The sequence below is a fragment of the Triturus cristatus genome, chromosome 12, assembly GCF_964204655.1.
Source record: "Triturus cristatus chromosome 12, aTriCri1.1, whole genome shotgun sequence".
NCBI lineage: Eukaryota > Metazoa > Chordata > Amphibia > Caudata > Salamandridae > Triturus > Triturus cristatus.
Window position 1 is genome coordinate 419,072,841 of NC_140595.1, and position 19,183 is coordinate 419,092,023.

The following is a 19,183-nucleotide window of genomic DNA, read 5'->3' on the forward strand; positions in this document are numbered from 1 at the left end:
GAGTTTGGAGGCCAGGTAGGCGGGTTTCCCTGTGTGCAGGGCTTTATGCGTGAGCCAGGCAGTTCTGAAGTTGGCACGCATTTTGATTAGGAGCCATTTTAGCTCTCTGAGTGCGGGCGAGATGTGTTCGTATTCCTTTACTCCGGTGACCATTCCGGCTGCTGCATTAAGAGTTGATCTCGGGGGAGCTAAGTGAGATTTTGCTGTCCCTGTGAGGGCTGCATTCCCGTAATCTAGTCTAGACAACACCAGGGATTGAGTAGCTTGTTTGAGGTCGTTGGGAGGGATGAAGGGTTTTATTTTGTTGAGTAGTTTCAGGTTGAGGAAGGCACTCTTTGTGGTGTTCTTGATGTGTTTGGCCATGTCTAATTTTGGGTCCAGAGTGATTCCCAGCGATTTTACGGAGTCAGCCAGGGTGAGGTTGCCGTTGAGAGAATCAATAGCTTAAAGCCAATCTGCAATTTGGGGATTGTCCTCTTTGTTGGAAATGAGGAGGATTTCCGTCTTATCTTGGTTAGGTTTCAGGTAGTTTAGTGATAGCCAGTGTTAGACTTATCTTTGAGTGTTGTTTAGTCTCTGAATATCATCAATGGAAGAGGTTTCAAGATAGATCTACGTATCGTCTACATAGAGGTGGAAAGGGATGTTGATTTTTTTGAGTATGGTGGTGAAGGGTTCCATGTAGATGTTGAAAAGTTGCGGGGAGAGAACTGATCCTTGGGGGCCCCCCCTGCTGACGGGGCGCAGGTCTGATGAGACGATTTTGATTGTTGTTCTTTGGGTGCAGTTCTGGTGAACCAATGTAAGACCACCTCTTCTACACCTACCCTTTCTTGAAAAACCTTAATGAGTAGATTATGGTCAACCATGTCGAAGGCTGACGATAAGTCCAAGAGTATGAGTAAGCAGCATTGGTCCATATCAAGTGACTTATGTATATTATCTATGAACTTTAGGATCGCTGTCTCTGTTCTGCAACCTTTTCTGAAACCCAATTGGTGAGGGTCTAGAAGGTTGGTGCTGTCCATGTGTTGAGTCAGTTGGAAGAGAACACATCTTTCCAGAATTTTAGCTAGGAGAGGGAGATTGGAGACGGGTCTGAAGTTTTTCAGATAATTGGTGTCCAAGCCTATTTTTTTTAGTAATGGCGTGACTTGGCCGATTTTGATGCAGTCAGGCATGACTCCGGTTCTCAGGGAGCTGTTTATGATATCGGTCCATAGCGGGGCTAGGGAGAGTTTGAGCAATTTGGCCAGTTAGGCAGGTATAGGATCCAAGGCGTGTGATGAGGGTTTGGAGGTGGAAATCAGTTTGACGATCTCTGCTTCGGAGATGGGGTTGAAGGACTTCCAGTATTTTGGGGTGCCTTGGTGCTCCTCAAATCTCATAAAGACGTTCCCTCCCAACCATATCTGAGAGTGGTCATGAGTGGACAAGCCCAAAGGAACATTTTCCTGACCAGACTCTTGACACTGCCCATATGGAAATATAGGGCTCACTGGAAATCAGAAACAAAAGGCAAAGGTAGAGCAGGTTGCGCTCATATACACTAGGATCAGTAGAGCATATGCTGCTGTCCAGCATTGCTTCCTGAAAGGAACATTTTCTTAAGGCCATTGTTCTGGCAACGTGGCATAAAAACATGCAAATAGGCAGTGTCTTATTTTTTTTCATCTGATCTCCCAATGGAGTTACCACGAATTGGCAAGTTTTTTGCCATAGCTGAAAGGCTACTGAGGGACCACAGTCCACACTTGGATACAGCCCATCAGACTGCATCAACTGGGAATGTGCATTCACTCAAATAATGAACCTGCGGACCTGAAGATTGGTAGACCTTTTATGCCCCAGGGCCCGTACCTGCTTTTATTGGTTTTACTATCCCTTTCTATCAGCTGTATTCGGAACCCAATTCTTTGAAATATCCGACCTGGCTTTGCTGCATGATACTTTGCACTTTAGAACATATGTAAGGGCATAGTTTCCATTGATTTTTTACATCCCTCTCATTTTGGGTGTATTTTAAACTGCTACTCTGAAACATCATTTTGCACGGCTCCTTGCACTTGGGAACACACTTGCACTTACTCGCATCTCATGTTGCGTCGAGTATTAGGAGATCCCTTTATGCCAGGGCTGGTACTCTACTGATTCAAATGTTTACTGCTCCTTCTATATGTTTTTTTTTTTTTACTCATAGGGTCTGTCAGCAACTGTTCATGACTCTATTGGTTTTACTGTCCCTTTTATACAGGCCGTATCTTAACCCGCGTCCTTGAAATATTCGACCTGACTGGGCCGTACGACACTTTGCATTTTGGAACTTACGTCCAGAAAAGCACAAGCTCCCAGGAGCCCACAACAAAAAACCTAAAGGATCAGTGGTGTAACTGAACTTCAGGGGGCCCTCTTGAGCTCGGGCCCCCCTGCACTGCAGGGGCTGCGGGGACTATTATTACGCCACTGTAAAAGATATACTCCCTAAAGTCCCAGAACATATCACAGGCCAACTACCTCCTATACCCACTTTAAGAAGTTTAATTTTATGAACTAAAAAAGAAAACAGTGAAATATCGCCTGCCACTAAAAGATACCAAGCTGTTGAAACACCTGAACACCTAATAAGGAACGCTTCCTGTTATTGACAATCTAAACAATGATGGATAAATCCTAATATTTTCTACAGCAGATAACCTATTAAAGTAGGCCATTGTCAAACTTGGATGATGGCTGGGAGCCTCAAAAGGCTCCCCAAACCAATCACTCAGATATACACCATTCATGGTAAATATCACCACCAAATAAACAAACTAGCACTTACTATGAACTCTTAAACCACATTAAACATAAAAAACAAACAACTACCCATAATGAGCACATAGTGTGGAGAATGCTACCAACAGTCAATTTGCCTTTGAAATTAAAAAAAATGTATCACTAACCTAAGTCTCTCTCACAGCGGTAGCTAACCACTACAATATAGTAATAGAATGCCCTTTCTACCAACAAAATGAGCACAAACTAAGCCCCCTAGTGGATTATTTGGAAGTGACTTGGGTTGGCAGGCTACATTATTCCGGACACAGATGCCAACCCAAATTACAAATACCAGGAGGATTAATCATAACTCTATTTGTTAAAAGTGTAAAAATATACATTAAAATTTGACAAAATAGGGAGAAATTAAAAAATGTGTTTATCTGTATTCTTTGAAAATATGTAAATAATAATGTTATTTATTAGAAGTATACAACCAACTACTATTTTAATTATCTTTCAAAATACCAAAAATACTAATTAAATAACAAACTCCTACTACATAGAAATACATTTTAACAAAGGAATTTAACACTAAAAATTCGTACTCCAACGTAAATCCGTTTGGAGATTGTGTTGGACATTAAAGGGATGACATGTAATAGTCCCATTCAAATCTAAACTATTTTGTGAAAGGTGTTGGATACTAAATCTGTGACGCTTACTATTGCCACACCAATCTAAACCATTTTGGAAAAGGTGTTGGACCCTAAACGTGAAATGATTGCTGTTCCCACTCCAGTCGAAACCATTTTGGGGAAGGTTTTGGACACTAAAGGGGCGACATTTACTATTCCCTGTCCAATCTAAACCATTTTGGGGTAAGGTGTTGTACACTAAAGAGGTGACATTTACTATTCCAACTTTGTGAGGATTATGGTGTATTATATGTCATGGCTATGGGGCCTTACCGTGGAATACAATCCCCAAAACTGTCTTGGGTCCAATCAGGCTCATTTGTATCATCTTTGCTCATCCCTGAGCATCAAAGCTTTACTAAAGAACTTAGTGTAAAGCATTATACAGCATCAAACAACGAAATAAAATCAAACAAGAAAGAGACACAACAGTAATTTATAACGATAGAGCGTATTTTATATATTTTTAAAATCCACCAGAGGATTCTGGAGATGCAGATTTTTGAAGATATAGATACTTTCAAATACAATTACAAACAAGCATTGGTAAACAAAAAGTTTGTACATTTTTTAAAAAGTTTGAAAGAGTTAGTTTGGCAATTTAGACCCAGCTTGGGTTACCAACTCTGGCAAGATGAAAGTCTAGGGGGCCAAAGAGGATACTTTGGACAGTTACCTGGCCACCAGTGCATTTTTAAGGCATAGACTATAAAAATGTGGTCCTGATGCTGAGACTGCAGGTAAAAAGGTGCTCATGGATGCTCCGGTTGAGTTATGGTTGGTGGGGGTACCTTTGTGGTGAGTGGTGTGGTGTGACTTTGGTCCCAGAGGTCGGGGTCCCTCGAAGTCCTCTATGTTGCAGTAGCTGGTTAACTGTTATGTTATGTTATGCTATTTGCATTTATAAGGCGCACAGATGCCACAGCCAAGCGGCGTCCCGGCGCTACAAAGGACGAGCAACATAACCAACAGATGTAACATGCTAGCCAAGACCGCTAGACCAAAGGAAACAAGAATGTTTTCACCGCTTTCCTAAAAGGAAGCAAGTCCGGAATGGAACGAATACTGAACGGCAATGTATTCCAAAGGCTGGCCGCCAAGGCACCAAATGAGCGTCCGCCCATTCTGGCTTTTTTAAAGCGGGAAACTATGACCAAAAATTGACCCGTTGAACGAAGTGTTCTAGCAGGTGTGTAGTAGGAGATAGTCTGAGACAAAATAGGAGGGGAAGCAAGCTTCAGAATTTTAAAAACCAGGCACAGTACTTTAAATTTTATCCTCTGCCTAACGGGCAACCAGTGAAGATCAGAAATGGCGCTCCTGACTGAGCAAAATTTAGGCAGACCTATCAGCATACGAGCAGCCGCGTTTTGTACGCGCTGAAGGCGTGTAAGCTCTGCTTGATTGGTGCCCAATAAGAGTGCACTGGCATAATCCAATCTGGAAAGAATCATGGCCTGCATTATGACCTGCCTAGTAGAGGCGTCGAAGAATTTAAGAATAGGCCTGAGACTCTGAAGAACGCCAAAGCAGGTGCCTGCTACTTTCTTAGTGTGGGGAGTAAAGGATAGGTTGGCGTCAAGCAGAATCCCAAGATTCTTCACCTGAGTGACTGGTATGGGAGTTGGGCCAAGCTCTAAAGGCCACCAGTCGTCACCCCAAAGATGGATTTCCTTGCCCAGCACTAAAACTTCTGTTTTTGTGGCATTAAGTTGGAGACGATTGTCGGTCATCCAGCTTGCCACCTCTCTAAGAGCTTGTTGAAAATTAAAGGAATTCAGCGTAGTATACCCATTGAGAGCCACAGCTAATTGGGTATCATCGGCGTAAGATACCATAGTGAGACCCTATTTATTAGCAACTTCCGCAACGGCCTCACGTATAAATTGAACAGGGTCGGACTAAGTGCCGAACCCTGCGGAACTCCTTGGGAAATAGGGCGGGGAGAAGACTCGTAAGGGGGAGTACAGACTTTGAAAGTACGTTCGGCCAGAAAAGAGCAAAACCAACCCAAAGCAGTGCCGTCAACTCCCGCTTCTCTCAGTCTCTGGAGCAGGATCGGGTGAGAAACAGTGTCAAAGGCGGCACTGAGATCCAACAGGATCAGTGCCGCCGTCTGTCCAGAGTCTAACATAGTACGAAGATGCTCAACCATAGCCACCAGGGCTGTCTCAGTACTATGGCCTGGGCTACTAGTCACCATGCACTGCAGTTGGGGTGAAACATTTGGCGGAGTCTGGTATCCCTCTTGAATGATGCACTCAGACTTTGATGACATTCCCAGGTCCAGCTGATTCGAGTGCAACATTTGGCCATTGGCAATTAGTCACTTCAGTGGCGGGTAGCGGAAAAAGTTTTGCGGTGGCTACCAACTTGCTTGTTTGGGCTTCTTCAGCTCTTGTGTTCCTGGAGCTGGTTCCAGGGAATCAGCTTACTGATCCTTGGAGTCACTGCTTTGATCTGGAGACAGGAATCAACTTTTTCCCTTTACTATCCCAAAGAGCAGCATGTGATGTGCTTCCAATGGTGCAGCCTCTCTCCATGCAGTTTCAACAGCAGCACGCCAGTCCTTCTAGAGTGCTTTCTTCAAATTCAACATGATCAGGGTGCCAGGGGTTCCATATTTAACCCAGGAAAGTGCCCTGAGGGGACCACATGGGCACTAGCCAATGGGCTGTTTGGTCCCCTCCCTTCTGGTGACATGTTTCTGCAATGTGTGGCTTCTGGCTGTCCCAGAATGCACTATTCTAGACACTCTCAAAATGTCAGGACCCTTCCTTGGTTGTCGTAAGCTTGGTAGTCCACACTAGAGGTGTGGTTATCTGTGGGCTACACATCCACAGGAAAACCTGTTTGGGGATGGGTTTTCCCTTTCTGTCCGTCTCTCCAACTTGTCTGCAGGAACAAAAGGTATCCAGATCGAATATGTTGTCACAGGCAGCCCTTCAATGGCGGCTTCCCCTTTTAAACTCACCTTTTGGGCTAACACCCCGAGTGGCCTTCCTGTGAGAGATCACACCTCACTCTGCAGCAACTGCCTTTGTTTCTAAGCCTGTGAGTCATTCGCACATCTCCCCTGGTGGGCAGAAAGCTCTTTGTGTGCTATGGCCTTTGTGCTACCACTGGACAGAGTGGCAACTTTCTAAAAGTTGCAAAACTTTAATTATGATAATAAATTTGACCTAGGCATCAAGTCGTGTTCACTGTCACAATTCAGAAGCTAGCCACACTCTGGGGTCCCAGCTGGTAACCCTGCGTTAGCCAATGGGGCTTCTAACTTATCCCTAGCAAAACAACAATTTCACTGTGTTGCTGGTAAGGCATATGGAAAAAATATATGTCCTTTACAATGTATAGCTCCCTGCTATAGGGCTCCATAGGCCTCCCTTAGGGAAAACTTACATATAGGGTTAAGAGGGTGATGACTTTGCCATTGGTTGTAATGGTAATGTTGAAATAGCACTGTGCACATAGCTCTTCCAGTCTGCAGTGGCAGGCTGGGAGCCATTTTGTCCTTTGTCAAATTCAGGGTGGCACCAGCAGTGCTGTAGTTCTGCAAGAAAACTCTGTCTTACCTGCCCTGCGTACCATACACTAGGAAATTATCAGTATGTCAGCACTTGCCAATTGTATAGGGGCAATTCGACATACACTTTGTAATGGTAAGAACACTGACACTGAGGTCTGGTTAGCAGGCTTCATTGTACTCTCAGAGACAAAAAAACAGCAGCATCCGTCCAAAAATGTGGAGGTGAACATACAAAAAGAGGCATTTACTTACAAATGTCAATATAAGACATTTTGGGGAAGGTGTGAGGTAATTCAGTTTCCGATCCCGTTCGTATTTAGCCACCATTTTGTGTCTTTCTGCCATTTTGTGTTGCCCTCACTCAGGCGGCACGGTGAACGAAGTGTTGTTTTCCCTCATCCTACTGCAACGTGTCAAATAACCTCCTGCCTCTGTTTATAGCTGGTGTCAGGGTCCGGCCGACTCCACTAATCCTCGTCTGGTCTGTTTCAACTATCTGTTGGTTTGCACCATTCTTTCCTGACTTTATCTTATCCTCTGGCCTTCGCTATTCTTTACTCATATTCTCTCATTTCACAACTGTCCTCTGGGGCATACAAATGTGTCCTGCCACCTGCAAGTCGACCTATAAACACTACCACTGATTAACTTGTGGGGAAGGGTGACAAACACAGTTGGGAGAGAGGCTTATTCGAGTTACTTAATATCTTGTTTTCACATTCTTCTCATTGGTTAACCCTGTATGCATTGGGAGTGTTCTTTGTGAATATGTGTGTTATAAAAGATTGTGCGCCACAAAGTAAAGTGGCAGTCTCCTAAGAACATACCGAGTGTACTTCTGAGACAACTGTACTTAGCTGCAGCTAATAAACCCTATCTTCTACGCCTAACGGAGTGTCCCGTGTCTCTGTTCGACAAAGCAGGTGAACTCAGGAGATTAAGGCGTACCCTGCGCCGCCTGGCCCCTAAGGTCTTGGTTCTTCAGGTGTTGGTCGCTAAAGTGCTTATATTTACTATTTCCCCTCCAATCTAAACCATTTTTGAGAAGGCGCTGAACCATAAAGGGGAAATATTTAATAATTCCACACCAATCTAAATCATTTTTGGGAAGGTGTTGGAAACTAAAGAGTCAACATTTACTTTTCTTAATCCAATAGAAACCAATCTGGGGTAGGTATCAGACACTAAAGGGGTGACAATTACTATTCCCATTCCAATCTAAAACATTTTGGGGACAAGTTGGACAGTAAAGTAATGACATTTACTGTTCCCATTCCAATCTAAACCATTTTGGGGAAGGCGATGAATACAGAGTGGGCAATATTTACTATTCCCATGCCAATCTAAACCATTTTGGGCAAGGTGTTGGACACAAAAAGGTTATATACACAATCAATACACCATAGTCACACTTATTTTTATGTATGAAATAAAATAAAAAGCACTTAGGAGACACAAGGACCCAAGCAAAAAACGTGTATAGTTAATGTGAAACATTAACATCTAAAATAATGTTAATTATTATTTAAAAATAATATATTTGTATTTCAATTTACTAATATTCCTTTTTTTAAAAAATGTAACATTAAAAATACATAATTAAAACTTTAAAATCAATGAACATTTAAAAAAATGGAAAAGGACCTTTACAACGCAGTCAAAATCCCGCAATACATTTACATCTCTGTTTTTACAACACAAGTTGTTACAATGACTTGCGCTTGATGGCGCTCTAGACTAAGGAATAGTGTGATTTACTATTCCAACACCTTCCCTACTTTTACGCAGGCTGTAGTTGGAATAGTAAATCATACTATTCCTAAGTCCAGCGCAAGTCGTTGTAACGACTTGCATTGTAAAAACAGCTATGTAATGTACCGCGATCTAAATGAAAATAAAACCTGATTTTTATAATTATATAATAAATATAAATTATATTACATTAAAATTATAAATATTAGAAGCTATACTCCCAACAACAAAACGCATTCTAAGACTATAAAAAAAATGTCATTATTAAAAAATAGTACTAAAATTTAAACTGAGAAACAAAGGCTGACAATAGATCCCTCTGCCAGAAAAATCAAAAGAGCATCTAGCCCCCAGTACAGAGGCACCTGGAAACAGGAGACAAAGTGATAAATTGCCCATAGCATCCAATCGGCAACAAAATTCAGAACAGGAACTGAAACTCACACACTACAGGAAACAGACATCTAAGGTGATTCACCATAGAATGGCCAGAATCCGGAAAAAGAAGCCAGAAAGTAGTCTACTCTATTCACATCAAGAGGAAGGTTGCTAATTAAGACCTGGCAGAAGACACCACACCACCAGCAGGACAAATAGACTGAAGACGCAAGTCAGATAAACCATCTTATGATTGAGAGAAGAGGAATATGTTCTTGCAGATTTTCTTCCCTTTAAAAGGCATCCCACATTCTATCTATGGAAGGACCACTCAAACTCAATACATAATCATGTCCAAGTGGAAATTTCACCATTTAGGACTGGGCAGTAGAAAACGAGACTTGAGATGGTACCACCCAATCCCAGTACCAAAGGACAGAACAGCCCTCATCGCTTGAGCACTTGAACTCTTTGAACTCTTCCCAGATTGAGAGTCAGCAATCTCAGCCTCTAGACCACGAGATACTCTGTAGCTCCTATGAACATTGCAGGACTACACTCCTGCAATCTTCCTGTTCACCAGCTGCCAGTCAGCAAAGAATAATAATTTCACATTTGCAAAGCGCAAACTTATCACCCCTAAGGGTATCCAGGCACTGGGGGGGGAGCTTGGGGAGATTAAGTGAGCTACTGCTCAGAGTCACATGATGCTGAGCGTCCACTGGGGATCAAACGGTGAGCCCTATGCCCTGGAGTCAGCTGCTCTGGCTGCAGCGCCACCACCTCTACCTGAGAAGATCTAGGGATGGAGAATGCTGACACTACTTCAAAGATCTAGACACGGAACCACAACTGACCCGCCATTCTTTCCAAACTTTCCATAAGCCCCAGATCATCACAAGGTCAAAGCAAGCACCAGAAGCAGTAAATCAAGGAAATCCTCGTACTTACACAGGGCAGCTGCATAGGCCAGGTGCAGGAAACCTTCCACACAGCTACAGCTGCTGAAGAAGGCCTGTGGTGCACAGTCTGCAGGCCCGTTGGAACCGCAATCCAGAAAGGAGTCGTCAAACTTTGTAACCACAGCCCGCCCACAGTCGCATTATCTCCTCATGCAAATCCTCCAACAAATTCAGGAACAAATAAAAAGTGGGCTCTCATATGCACAGACAAAAAGTGGATTTGTATGGGTTATTCCCTTCAGTTATAAGTTCCTCAGGGGAGGGTGAGTCTTATAGGTAGGTGATCCAGCCAATCAGTTAAAAGTTTAGGAAAGAGGAAGCTGAGGGTTTCAGTAGATCTGATGGCAGACTGCTTGCCTGACAGATACATGAATGGCACACAGATGAAACGAGGGAGGGCTAATTGTATTTTTTGCTACAGACACAAGAAATGAACTGAAAGTGACTTACAGTGCGAGACTTTGAGCTGATAAATCAACCTTAAAACGGGGACCTTAAATTTCAGGAGCTTAAATCCCACCGTTGTGGCCAGACAAGTATTCAACAAAAAACCCTCAGCTGATGTACATGCCAGCATTGCTCATTTTATTTTGAAAGATACAAGCTTGAAATTGGGCACCATGAAAGGAATAACACAAGCAATTTTGCATTGTTAGATCCTGTGTGTCCCAGACTGGCAAAGGATATGTACTGAACGAAAATAATGCATTAGCAGAAAACAGTCGCGTTATCTGTTACATGAAGAAAGAAGTTAAAATTCCAAAGCACCGGGTGCAACTGAGGACACGTTGCCTTGCCAACTATTAATCTTAACATTTCTTCATTGTGTAATCAGATACGTTTCGAATCAACAGAACATTTTCCACGCGCTCTATCGAATCAACAGACCATTTGGCACGCGCTCTATCTCACATGGCCGGAGCTCATGGGCGGGTTTCTTTGGAGGAGTGGAATTTATCTCTATATCAGAGATCCGGCGGCTTAGAGCGGTTGTTTCTGCTTTACTCGAATTTTCGATTCCACAGCAGTGCAACTTTTCCCACAAGCAGCAATCGGTGAGTAAATATTTGTACACTTCCATGTTTATTACAGCATCCAGAGGAACCTACTGCAGCGGCGATTTTTTCACACTTTTCTGTCTAATGATTGAGGTTTGGAGGAAGATAATACATCTCAAGGGAAGATATTTATTCTGCAAAATGGTATTTGTTCCATTACCAAATAGTTTGTATAACACACAGTTATAGAAAAAGCTGATTGAGTGGTGTTCTTTTAATTGAAAGCTGAAGTTTCCAATTCACCTCTGTGCATTGTTGGCGTGTGGTTTGAGGTCTCGACAGATGATAAGGTGAGCCCTGATAGGAACTAATTAGAAATTAGAAAAAATGTTGAGTCTCAGAGCCGAATGATAAAAAGCCACCTCTTGGTCCGTGTGAATGAAATGAATTGTATGTAGGTTTGTAGGCAGCACTGGTCTAGTCAGGACAGGTAGGTCTGGCTGAGGAAAGGATAGGCAAGTGAGAAATTAAGGTGGACATGTGATCGGGCAGGGCACCTGCAATGGACAGAGAAGAAATAAAGATTGAGACAGAGAAGACGTTTGTGCAGGTGAGTGACGTTAAAAACCAAGAGGTGGGCTGATGGGCTTATGGGTGTTTAGAGGTAATAGAGAGAATATATATAAATATTTTAATATTTATTGTATTGTATACAGCAATAAGGTTGAGTTATATCCTGACACAATAAAGCAAACTTTTATCCACAGTAAAGAAGTGATTCATTTGAGCCTCTGGTTGCAGGTGGGGCACACCGGTAGTCAGTTCTGGGAATTGGTTCTTATTTTTCCTCAAGAGATTTTGACCCACAGCATGACAGAGAAAAGCACAGAAGAAGGAAACGTAGGTGCTTGAAGTATGGGTGTGGGTGGTGGGTGGTGCAGCAGTACATCGATGAATGAGCAATAAAGATGCTTTATATTTTTCTGTGCATTTTGTCACATTTGCTGTGCCTTCAAAGACAGAGTGCAAATGTCAAACTATGTGTTCTGACACATTGCTACTTATTCTTTTAACATGGAGATTGGGTTTTCCTTTTCTTTCTCTGACTGCAAATAATTGAGAGGATTTTGTAAAGTGAATTATGTGACACTCCTTCTGAAGTACAGGGAGTGTGAAAGGATAGGCCGTATGATGTCTGTTTTGTTTCTATTTTCTAACAGAACAACATTAAAATACCTGTAAATGAACTGTAGTAATATTTTATAATCTATCAGAAGTTAGGAAAGCACAAATGAAGCACTTTTTTTGTAATTCTGAAGTGTGATAGAAACAAAGATTTTAATAGGATCAAAACAAACTTACATGGCGATGTGCTAATGAAAAATACTTGCAGAAAACTGTTTTCCACATGTTATCATTCGTGCACGCTACAGTTTTATCAGTAAAACTGCATGTCACTGTTAATTACATAGCCATTTCAATTGAAACTCTGCTATCTGTAAAGAACACCGTTCTTTAGTAAATATATATGGAGCAGTGTGCTCCAAGATGCACCCCCAGCGCATACCATATTCTTACCACTTTCCTGCTGAATGGGCATTGCTCAATTGCTGGTCGTGTTCTTTGTATGACCCTTTATTTTTCATAATCACTATGACTTCAGGAACATAACATTGATGGCAGTAACTCACTCTGAAAAGTGTTCCAGCACCCCTGGAGAGAAAGAAAGAGGAAGAGAGACAGAAAACAGTGACAAAAGGAGAAAGCAAGTATGAAAAAGATCCTACAAGAGTGAGATAAAAAATCAGGGAGTTTCTGGTGGTGGATCAAAGGGGCATGAGGTGGAATAAAAACTACACTGCCTTGGTATTTACCACACAGACATTCAATAGCATGGGCTATTAGGGTCTGAGCACAACCTTGGGTTCTGGCACTCATTCTTTTAACCCCTTCGCTGCCAGGCCTTTTCCCCCTCCTGTGCCACGCCTTTTTTGGCTATTTGGAGTAGTGGGCGCTGAGGCCCCTGTAACTTTTTGACCACATAAGGTATCCACGCCAAATTTGCGTCCTTTTCTTCCAACATCATGGGGATTCTGAGGGTACTCAGGGTTTGTGGATTCCCCTGGAGGGGTCACAGAAATGAGCCAAAATACAGCAAAATTTAGTTATTTTGGGGGGAAATGAAAGCATCTGGGTTTTTCCCTGCAAGTGTTATCAAAAAAGGGTTTGTGGGGCTGAAATCACCATTTACCCAGATTTTAGGGGATATCAGACTTTTGTCAGAAACCCAACATTTTTTACACAGTTTTGGCATTTTTCAGGGACATAGCCTATTTTTGATATTTTTTGTGCTTTCGACCTCCTTCCAGTTAATGGTAGAAATGGGTACAAAAGCAATAATGGATCCTGGAAAGCTATACATTTTGGAGAAGTAGACAAAATTCTGAATTCAGCAAGGGGTCATTTGTGTAGATCCATCAAGGTTTCTTTATAGAAACTAACAGTTAAAAATAGGATAAATTGAAAATTTGTTGAAAAAAAGCGCCTTTTGTGTCAACGTTTTCACCTGTAACTTCTTCTAATTTTGACAGCTCTTTGAAAGCAATATATCGTTACATCCGCTGGACTTTTCTGGTTGTGGGGATATATAGGACTTGTAGGTTCACCAAGAACCCGACGAACCCAGAGCCAAAAACTGAGCAGCAACTTGCAATGGTTTTTTATCATGTACCGGGTATATAGTAATTATTCTGTAAAAATGTGTACATGGAAAAATTGGTATGAAAGACACCTATGTATTTCTGAAATGGGAACAAAATATAGAGTTTTAAAACAGTAGATATTTGCACATTTCCGAAATTGGAAATACTCATACTAGCATGAGAATTATCAGTCATTTTTTAGAATGACTTCTTTTTTACACAATGTCTTTCATTTGGAAGGCAGAAATGCATCGAAAGTCAATAGGTAATAACAGTTCCTTTACAAATCTGAATTACCCTAAGTCTCCCGATAAAAATGGAACCTCACTTGTAGGGGTAGGCATAGTGCCCACGACAGGAAATGGCTCAAAACCCAACGTGAACACACCACATTTTCACAATGCAAAATTACCCTTTTTTAGCAAAGTGCCTAGCTGTAGTTTTTTAACCCTAGCTCTGCCGGCACCTAGGGAAACCGAGCAAACCTATACATTTTTGAAAACTAGACACCCAGGGAATCCAGGATGGGGTGACTTGACTGCCTCCCACCACGTTCTGTTACCCAGAATCCCTTGCAAACCTAAAAAATTCCCCCAAAAACGCATTTTCCCCACATTTCTCTGGTGGAAAGTTCTGGAATCTGCGTGGATCCACAAATTTCCACCCACCCCGCGTTCCCCAAAGTCTTCCGAGAAAAATGGTACCTCACTTGTGTCGGTCAGCCTAGTGCCCGTGACAGGAAACGGCGCAAAACGTAACGTGGACACACCTCAATTTTGTAGCGAAAAATTACCCTTTTTAGGCAAAGTACCTAGCTGTAGTTTTTGAACCATAGCTCTGCCGGCACCTAAGGAAACCTAGCAAACCTATACATTTTTGAAAACTAGACACCCAGGGGAATCCAGGATGGGGTGACTTGACTGTCTCCCACCAGGTTCTGTTACCCAGAATCCCTTGCAAACCTTAAAAAATGCCAAACAAAAGACTTTTTCCCCACATTTCTCTGGTGGAAAGTTCTGGAATCTGCGTGGATCCACAAATTTCCACCCACCCCGCGTTCCCCAAAGTCTTCTGAGAAAAATGGTACCTCACTTGTGTGGGTCGGCCTAGTGCCCACGACAGGAAACGGCGCAAAACGCAACGTGGAAACAGCTCAATTTCGCTGTGAAAAATGACCCTTTTTTGGCAAAGTGCCTAGCTGTAGTTTTTGAACCATAGCTCTGCCGGCACCTAGGGAAACCTAGCAAACCTATACATTTTTGAAAACTAGAAACCCAGGAGAATCCAGAATGGGGTGACTTGACTGCCTCCCACCAGGTTCTGCTACCCAGAATCCCTTGCAAACCTAAAAAATTGCCAAAAAAAACACATTTTCCCCACATTTCTGTGGTGGAAAGTTCTGGAATCTGCGTGGATCCACAAATGTCCACGCACCCCACGTTCCCCAAAGTCTTCCGATAAAAATGGTACCTCACTTGTGTGGGTCGGCCTAGTGCCCGCGACAGGAAACGGCGCAAAACGCATCGTGGACACACCTCAATTTCGCAGTGAAAAATTAACCTTTTTTGGCAAAGTGCCTAGCTGTAGTTTTTGACCCTAGCTCTGCCGGCACCAGCGGGAAACCTACCAAACCCACACATTTCTGAAAACTAGACACCCGGGGGATTCCATGGAGGTCTGGCTTGCATGGATCTCCCAACGTTTCCTTACCCAGAATGCCCTGCAAACCTCAAATTTAGATGAAAAATTCACCTTTTTCACAATTTTTGTGTGGGAAAGTTGTGGCATCAGCGGGCTGACACAAATTTCCTACCACCCAGCGTTCTCCCGGGTCTCCCGATAAAAACAGTGCCTCACTCGTGTGGGAGGCCCAAGTACCCGCGACAGGCAAGGGCCCACAACGTAGTGAGGCGACATGAAAATTGCCTACCTCAACACGACCTGGTTTTGCAAGGGGGTCACCTGGGTTTTTGGCCCGGTGCTTGGCGACCACCTAGGGGAACCTACCAAACCCACACATTTCTGAAAACTAGACACCTGGGGGATTCCAGGGAGGTATGGCTTGCGTGGATCGCCCAACGTTTCCTTACCCAGAATGCCCTGCAAACCTCAAATTTAGTTGAAAAAAAACCACCTTTTTCACACATTTTTGTGTGGGAAAGTTGTGGCATCACCGGGCTGACACAAATATCCTACCACCCACGTTCCCCCGGGTCTCCCGATAAAAACGGTGCCTCACTCGTGTGCTCGGCGGCCACATAGGGTAACCTACCAAACCCACACATTTCTGAAAACTAGACACCCGGGGGATTCCAGGGAGGTATGGCTCGCGTGGATCCCCCAACGTTTCCTTACCCAGAATGCCCTGCAAACTTCAAACTTAGGCAAAAAAATCACCTTTTTCACACATTTTTGTGTGGGAAAGTTGTGGCATCAGCGGGCTGACACAAATTTCCTACCACCCAGCGTTCCCCCTGGTCTCCCCATAAAAACGGTGCCTCACTCGTGTGGGAGGCCCAAGTACCCGCGACAGGCAAGGGCCCACAACGTTGTTAGGCGACATAAAAATTGCCTACCTCAAAACGACCTTGTTTTGCACGGGGGGTCACCTGGGTTTTTGGCCCGGTGCTCGGCGGCCACCTAGGGGAACCTACCAAACCCACATGTTTCTGAAAACTAGACACCCGGAGGATTCCAGGGAGGTATGGCTTGCGTTGATCCCCCAACGTTTCCCTTCCCAGAATGCCCTGCAAACCTCAAATTTAGCTGAAAAAATCATGCTTTTCACACATTTTTGTGTGGGAAAGTTGTGGCATCAGCGGGCTGACACAAATTTCCTACCACCCAGCGTTCCCCTGGGTCTCCCGATAAAAACGGTGCCTCACTCGTGTGGGAGGTCCAAGTACCCGCGACAGGCAAGGACCCACAACGTAGTGTGCCTCAACAGGCAAGGGTCCTAAACGTAGTGCGCCTCACTATGTTTTAGGCCCTTGCCCATGGCGGGTACTTGGGCCTCCCACACGTGTGAGGCACCGTTTTTATCGGGAGACCCGGGGGAACGCTGGGTGGTAGGAATTTTGTGTCAGCCCGGTGATGCCACAACTTTCCCACACAAAAATGTGTGAAAAAGGTGATTTTTTCAGCTAAATTTGAGGTTTGCAGGGCATTCTGGGTAAGGAAACATTGGGGGATCCACACAAGCCATACCTCCCTGGAATCCCCCGGGTGTCTAGTTTTCAGAAATGTGTGGGTTTGGTAGGTTTCCCTAGGTGGCCGCCAAGCACCGGGTCAAAAACCCAGGTGACCCCCGTGCAAAACCAGGTCGTTTTGAGGTAGGCAATTTTCATGTCGCCTCACTACGTTTTGGGCCATTGCCTGTCGCGGGTACTTGGGCCTCCCACACGAGTGAGGCACCGTTTTTATCGGGAGACCCGGGGGAACGCTGGGTGGTAGGAAATTTGTGTCGTCCCGCTGATGCCACAACTTTCCCACACAAAAATGCCAAAAACCCAGGTGACCCCGCGTGCAAAACCAGGTCGTTTTGAGGTAGGCAATTTTCATGTCGCCTCACTACGTTGTGGGCCCTTGCCTGTCGTGGGTACTTGGTCCTCCCACACGAGTGAGGCACCGTATTTATCGGGAGACCCAGGGGAATGCTGGGTGGTAGGAGATTTGTGTCAGCCCGCTGATGCCACAACTTTCCCACACAAAAATGTGTGAAAAACGTGATTTTTTCAGCTAAATTTGAGGTTTGCAGGGCATTCTGGGTAGGGAAACGTTGGGGGATCTACGCAAGCCATACCTCCCTGGAATCACCCAGGTGTCTAGTTTTCAGAAATGTGTGGGTTTGGTAGGTTCCTCTAGGTGGCTGCCGAGCACTGGGCCAAAAACCCAGGTGACCCCCGTGCAAAACCAGGTCGTTTTGAGGTAGGCAATTTTCATGTCGCCTCACTACGTTGTGGGCCCTTGCCTGTAACGGGTACTTGGGCCTCCCACACGAGTGAGGCACAGTTTTTATTGGGAGACCCGGGGGAACGCTGGGTGGTAGGAAATTTGTGTCAGCCCGCTGATGCCACAACTTTCCCACACAAAAATGTGTGAAAAAGGTGAATTTTTTGCCTAACTTTGAGGTTTGCAGGGCATTCTGGGTAAGGAAACGTTGGGGGATCCACGCAAGCTATACCTCCCTGGAATCCCCCGGGAGTCTAGTTTTCAGAAATGTGTGGGTTTGGTAGGTTCCCCTAGGTGGCCGCCGAGCACCGGGTCAAAAACCCAGGTGACCCCCCTTGCAAAACCAGGTCGGTTTGAGGTATGCAATTTTCATGTCGCCTCAATACGTTTTGGGCCCTTGCCTGTCGCGGGTACGTGGGCCTCCCACACAAGTGAGGCACCGTTTTTATCGGGAGACCCGGGGGAAGGCTGGGTGGTAGGAAATTTGTGTCAGCCCAGTGATGCCACAACGTTCCCACACAAAAATGTATGAAAAAGGTGATTTTTAAAGCTAAATTTGAGGTTTACAGCGCATTCTGGGTAAGGAAACGTTGGGGGATCCACGCAAGCTATACCTCCCTGGAATCCCCCGGGTGTCTAGTTTTCAGAAATGTGTGGGTTTGGTAGGTTCCCCTAGGTGGCCGCCAAGCACCGGGCCAAAAACCCAGGTGACCCCCCTTGCAAAACCAGGTCGTTTTGAGGTAGGCAATTTTCATGTCGCCTCAATACGTTTTGGGCCCTTGCCTGTCGCGGGTACTTGGGCATCTCACACGAGTGAGGCACCGTTTTTGTCGGGAGACCCGGGGGAATGCTGGGTGGTAGGAAATTTGTGTCATGCCACAACTTACTCACCCAAAAATGTGTGAAAAAGGTGATTTTTACAGCTAAATTTGAGGTTTGCAGGGCATTCTGGGTAAGGAAACGTTGGGGGATCCACGCAAGCCATACCTCCTTGGAATCCCCCGGGTGTCTAGTTTTCAGAAATGTGTGGGTTTGGTAGGTTCCCCTAGGTGGCCGCAGAGCACTGGGCCAAAAACCCAGATGACCCCCCTTGCAAAACCAGGTCGTTTTTGGGGTAGGCAATTTTCATGTCGCCTCAATACGTTTTGGGCCCTTGCCTGTCGCGGGTAATTGGCCTCCCACACGAGTGAGGCACCGTTTTTATCGGGAGACCCGGGGAAACGCTGGGTGGTAGGAAATTTGTGTCAGCCCGGTGATGCCACAACTTTCCCACACACAAATATGTGAAAAAGGTGATTTTTTCAGCTAAATTTGAGGTTTGCAGGGCATTCTGGGTAAGGAAACGTTGGGGGTCCGCGTAAGCCATACCTCCCTGGAATCCCCCGGGTGTCTAGTTTTCAGAAATGTGTGGGTTTGGTAGGTTTCCCTAGGTGGCCGCCAAGCCCGGGGCCAAAAA

At 44.5% G+C, this 19,183-nt stretch overlaps 1 protein-coding gene across 2 annotated transcripts in view; it reads left to right on the top strand.

Moving 5' to 3' along the window:
- LOC146776042 (fatty acyl-CoA hydrolase precursor, medium chain-like) overlaps positions 1-19,183 on the top strand; it is a 762,376-nt gene that overhangs the window by 38,381 nt on the left and 704,812 nt on the right. Inside the window, exon 2 of one of the 2 annotated variants that reach the window (XM_085639201.1) lies at positions 10,912-11,131. The gene's annotated coding sequence lies outside the window, so the exon portion shown is untranslated. Of the gene's footprint in view, positions 1-10,911; positions 11,132-11,532; positions 11,685-19,183 lie in introns of those variants that run through there. The other variant, XM_085639202.1, reaches the window with a different exon arrangement.